The 5,933-nt window shown below is 38.3% G+C and overlaps 1 long non-coding RNA gene across 1 annotated transcript; it reads left to right on the forward strand.

Moving 5' to 3' along the window:
- The first annotated feature begins 1,223 nt into the window (after positions 1–1,223).
- Positions 1,224–5,280, forward strand: LOC310716560. The gene is made up of 4 exons (XR_014530616.1): positions 1,224–3,111; positions 3,184–3,320; positions 4,079–4,349; positions 4,437–5,280. It is a non-coding gene; the product is annotated as an uncharacterized lncRNA (long non-coding RNA).
- Positions 5,281–5,933: the final 653 nt, after the last annotated feature.

Genomic DNA, 5,933 nt, shown 5'->3' on the forward strand with positions numbered 1-5,933 from the left:
GTTGGGCCTCCTATTGTGTGCTAAGGTTTGGGGTAAAGTCGTGTGGCTGAAAGAGTCAGCTGTTCCAATCATATGTCCATATAATGACCTGATGGGTTCATAGTGGAAACACCCAGAGTAATGTGTCTTCTAGCTGTCCACACTGAACCATCCTCAGCTGCAGCATCCATCCAGAAGTACAACGTCAATATTGACTGTTTATTTTTTTACTAGTTCTGAAAATGACCAACTTCCTTGAACTGAGATTTGTTTCTTTTTGCTCTTTTTTGCTTAGACAATGAAGAAATCACACTGTAAAGTTAAAACTTTGTTTGCAGACTCATGAAACACCAGAATCTTCACAGGAAGAGACGAAAGACTAATTGTGGGAGACTAAAACCAAAATAGTCATTTTTAACTTTATTGTCTTTTTATTCAGTAGTGACTGCCGATATCTTTTCCCCAGACTTCCACACAGTTCTCCTCTTCTTTTATTCTTCTTTTTCATATTTTTATATTTATTATTTAAGAATGTATATTCACATTTGCCCCAATAAGAATCTACAGGTCTTTTAATGATGATGGTGGTCCTACCTGGAGGGGAAACTATGAGCCCTAATCATGAGAAACACATGCAGAGTAAAATGGCTGATGCAGAGCAGTAAATGTTGAAGCCTTTATTTATCATCTGTCATTAGTTGAGCGTAGCAGAAACCTACAGGTCTGGTTTAACTGAAATGCTAAGATTCTAAAATTCAGAGCTTCAAACAGACGTGTGATAAACGATAGCACTACAACTAGTTTATTTTCTCCTCTTTTGTATGTAGAATAAAGGGCCAGAGTTTACTTTAGGTTAACATCAGAACGAGATGATCCACATGTGCATCTTTTTTTTATCTCTTTATTTTGAAGTGAACTGATCATTTCAACCTGCAGCTAATTTGAAGGAAGTTGCACCTGAATTAGTAATGCGGGAGAGATGACTGCTGAGCCTCGCTGTCACGTGGTAGAGCATCTGTGAGTAATTACACGTGTGCTCTTAATGACTTTTATATTTATTAGGAAGTCCAATTTGGTTTTGTCCCGTGTTCGGTTGTTTAGATTATAGAATTAAGGTTTTAAACAGAACGGTCTTTTTTTTTTTTACCTCAAAACTGAATTGAAAAATAGTAGAAGTGCTATTTGCTATAATGCTAATTATACCAAATCTTTATCAAAATCTCGAAATGATATATATATATATATTTTTTTTTTTTTTCTAAATAACAGATTCCAGTTTCATGACAAATCAAGAAATGTTTTAATTATCATCTTTATCTTAATATTTAATTTACTGGGATTTGTGACTAACAGCATGCAGAGAGGAAATGTGTTAGTATTTGATTACAAAAATCTATAATAGTTGAGATTTTATGTAATTCATTTGACATTCATACAAGGGTCTTGTTTCACCACTTTGTAAGAGTATTTTTTTTTGTCTTCTTAACTTGAGGTTGATGAGGGAATGATTTATTTATAGCTACTATAATGTAACATAATAACAGAAACTACTACAGCGACAAGATTTTTTTTTTGTGCAAGATTCCTGTTCTTCAGAAAAACAGCACTATACTGGATTTATTCAGTGACTTCATTTTCTTATACTGAAGGAGGAAAAATTCATGCTAACAAAAAGAATTTCATGCTAACACATCCACAGACGTTCTGTACAACTGTGTGACTCCCACTTAGTGGTAACAGTTTGGGGAAAAAACACATATGGCTGGGAAAGTGTAGCTTGTCTTGGGTCACTGCCCAATATTAAATGTAACTAGAAATATAAAAACTATTACATTAATATATAATGTTGCCATGGTGTAAAAGACACACTTTGAGATGCTGATTCTTTTCCTATAACTGCACACACCACTTGGGTTTTAGTTCACATTCTACATGTTTGTCACTTTATTTCTCTGGTGTTCACTGAAATCGCTTTTAATAAAATACTGCAACATGTTTTAGCCTGATATCTCCCCAGCCAGGTGACTCCGTATCATTATTTATGCACATTAAGATGTTGACTCTTATATTATATTTTTCTAAATTGTAGGTTATTTTTTTTCAATTTTGTATTTGTGGTCATTAATGACATGGACATGAATTAATACTGGATTGAAAGCCAGCACACTTCTTTGATGGATTCCTTCAGCTGCTTTTTATTGGATGCATGAATCTGCAGGAAGTCACTCTGCCACTCGACAGTGTAAACATCCTGCTCTGGTTACACTTCGGCTTGGAATGAATGCTTCGGATTGAGATGGTGTTACAGATGATTACATAACCAGTCACAAACACTGTTATTAACGCTGTCTTTTGGGTGAAATGTAGCCTTCAGTACTCGCTCTCACCACTTTTCCCCCCAAACTGCTTCTCTGTTCATTGTGTTTTGGTTCTTATTTAGTGTCTAGGTCCCATCGTTGAGCTGCGTGCTGAGCCCACTGTTTACTGACGAAGCCTATGGGAGCCGTCCTGTCCCAGGATCCCCTCCCTCTTGGATGACCGCCACGGTCTCCTGGCAGCAGCTTTACACAACAGGAAACAGACTGGGGATTCCGTCACCATGCTGCAGTCAAAGACAGCATTGAGTGGAGACAGGAAGGCTGTGTAAAGATTGGAGGGGGAGTCGTGTACAAGCTCCTCATAATGTTGTTATTGTTTCTTCTTTAAGCTTCTTTTTTTTTTATGCTTCTCTTAAATGTATTTTTAAATATTTTTTTTCTGTCACGGGCACATGAGTCACGTCGTAAAAAGGAGCTAAAATAACATGTTTGATTACACTTCCCTGTAAAGCATTAAGAAATACACATGTAAAATAGCACAGGCCTCGCTGTAATTCCTTTATGTGCTCCATCTTCCACTTTCCTGCTTTCTAATTCTGAGATTATAATACAGTTCTGCACCTTAATGTAACTCGAACCCTGTTTATTATTCCTTAATTTAATCCGTGAAGTTTTTCGCAGGACTGCGGGGGAGAGAAAAAGACGTTGTTTCTCATCAGCACATAGTCCAGTCCACGTCATTCCTGCACACCAGACCTCAAAACAGACCTGGTCCCGGTCAACACATGGCCCGAGCGGTGGGACGCAAATAGAGGTGAATATGCACATGACATCACAGCTTTGCACACTCAAAAAGGTTAAATGTGGTATTGGTTTATTTTAACAGCTTTCAGAATCGCTGACGCATCGTTTTGTAGACACAATGCATCACCCTTCATAGCATCTGCATGACTGCAGCAGACGTTTTTTCCCAACAGCTTCTGGCCTTGACGACGTTCATTCATCTTCTGTAACAGATCTGAGGTTGTGTTGCTTCCTTTTTTTTTTTTTCCTTTTTTTTTTGTTAACAAATATACGTCTTTAATGTATTTACTGTGTCTGTTATGGTTTAAGTGTTTAAAACGTGTTTACTGCCTTTTTATGAGGTGCTGAATGAAAACAGAGCTTTTACATGAGAGCTAAATGCATAGCGGTGTGAGTTTCAGTGGGCTCCTGACTTTTCCAGCCATATGTGTGTTTTCCTGAATCATTTATCACAAAGTTGGAGACACACAATTGTAAAGGACGTCTTTGGATTTGGTAGCATAAAACTATCCCTTAACTTGAACTAGGAGACCCAAACCTGTTTCTTCATGACAATACCCATGTGCACAAAGCTCCAGCTCTGTAGAGATCTGCTTTACATGTGCTGGAGTGGAAGATCTAGTGTCTGAATGAAGACTTCAAAATCTAGTGGAACATCATCGCAGAAGAGTGGACATTATTATAACAGCAAATAGGGACATAACAAACTTATGTTTCAGGTGTCCACAATGTTTTGGCCATATAGTGTATCTATTTAGTTTTATCACTTTAGTTTGAGTAACTGAAGTTACTGTGAGATTCCAGTATAATCATGTTATTACAGAGAACAGTTATTTTGTACAAATCAGATAAACTGAAAATCCTTCCCTCTTGTGCTTGTGTGTGTTCTATACCATACACAATGATTTCAGTTCATCTTAATGACTGAAATGATTATATATGTGTAATATATATTTGTGGTATTTCTTTATTTGTAGCTGTGGGATGAAAAATCCTAATAGAAAAATCCTCTTTCATCATTGCACAAAAGACGAAAAAGCCACAAATCTTCTTACAATGTCAAGTCAGCAATAATGCTTTTGTAGTTAAAGCAGATGCCTGGTTTTGCTCTGAAAATAAGATCACCACAAATAAGTTCACCACAATGCTCTTATGCAGCAAAATTATTCGTCTTTTGGAGCGTGCAATAATCACCACAGCGGCCCCGTCGAGGCACCAGCCCACAGAGCCCGTAGGCAGCCAAACCAGGTTTGTGAGCAAATCAATAACGATTCATATCATTACACACAATACGGATTCACACAGCCAATTCTTATGAACTCTTGGACGATGCAGGCAAATCTGGCAGTATGCGGTTGTGGAAAAAAGACTGCAGGAACAGACGTTCGTCAATCAGCGTGGCCGGTGCTATTTATTATCAGAAGCTGGAAGAAGTGTTTACAACAGCACACGGTTCAGTTTCACATAGCTGCAGAGGAGAGCGAGAAACACATGCCCCAATGCTCTAATTAGGGAGCTCGCCTCTGGGCCTGAGCTTTCCAAGAGGTCAAACCAGTGAATGGGACTGTCATCATGACAGAAGAGAAATTGGCAGAGGAGGGGGACGGACATTGCTACTAAGATTGAAGCTCCTCATGCCTGTACTGCTTCTGCATGTAGGGTGAATCGTTACTGTCAATCAAACTGTCACACTGATAACGTGACAAATGACATGACAACTTGCAGAGAAAATATGAGCCTGATATGTGCCTGATTATCAAACAGTTTATGAAAAACTTTAAAACGCTGTAAATGTCTAAATATAAAGTTTACATTTACTGCAATTGCCTTCATGTTAGAAATTTACAGAAGATACAAATCCTTTCTCATGAATCATCACAGGAGCCATATTTAGAGTGTATTTTAATGCATAGGAAATAAACCAGAGAACCCAAAGGAAACCTGCACAGGAGCATACGTGAAACTCAGCAGAGCTCATGATTGAGCCGAGACCTTTGGAGCTCTGAGTTTAATGCGTTATGACTGAAGAAGATGCATGAATGCAAGAAGCCATGAAAAGGTAATTTGCATAAACCTTTGAATATGCAACGGATTTACAATTACCGTAATTTCCGGACTATAAAACGCACCCATATATAAGCCGCATTTTTATTTGAAACATAAAGAAGCCGCACCTGTCTGTAAGTCTACACTGAAACTAATGAACTTTACACAGGCTTAAACGAAAGACGAAGTGTCTGTTACACGGTGTAACGGGTGAAATATGTTGTGGCTCCTTTAAGAGCAGAGTGGCATTTTGGGAATAGCCTGTCGCCGCATTTTTCCGCTATTACTATCCGCTATTGCATGTGTGCAAGATCGAGGAATATGTCCTTATTATTTTCTGATGCTCATTTCTAAATTTAAAGAAAAATAAAAAAGCATGAGTTTTGGAAACCTGTCTGTGTTTATATGATTTCTTTTGTAACTGGAGTTAGTGAGCTCTCCCTTCACCCAGACTCAACGCGTTACAACTGCTTGTATCTAAACAGTAGCCTACCAAGAAAGTCCTTGTTCACTGTCTTCCTCCTTCCTTTCACAACTATTTCTCTCGGGAGTTTATCTTTTGGCATCGTCGTGCGTTTAAAAAAAAAAGTTTTTTCTCCCGATGCCGTGCAGCTCAGAACACAGGTGAGGTGCGGTTTTTCCGTTCGGAAATTTCATTGGTCTTATTTTATGTCGCTTCGTTGTTTAAGCCGTGGGGTTCAAAACATGGGGAAAAGTAGCGGCTTATAGTCCAAAAAATACGGTAATCAACATTGGAGCTACAGAAGGCACCTGACTTTCCCACCT

Source organism: Silurus aristotelis (assembly GCF_946808225.1).
Source record: "Silurus aristotelis genome assembly, chromosome: 21".
Lineage (NCBI taxonomy): Eukaryota > Metazoa > Chordata > Actinopteri > Siluriformes > Siluridae > Silurus > Silurus aristotelis.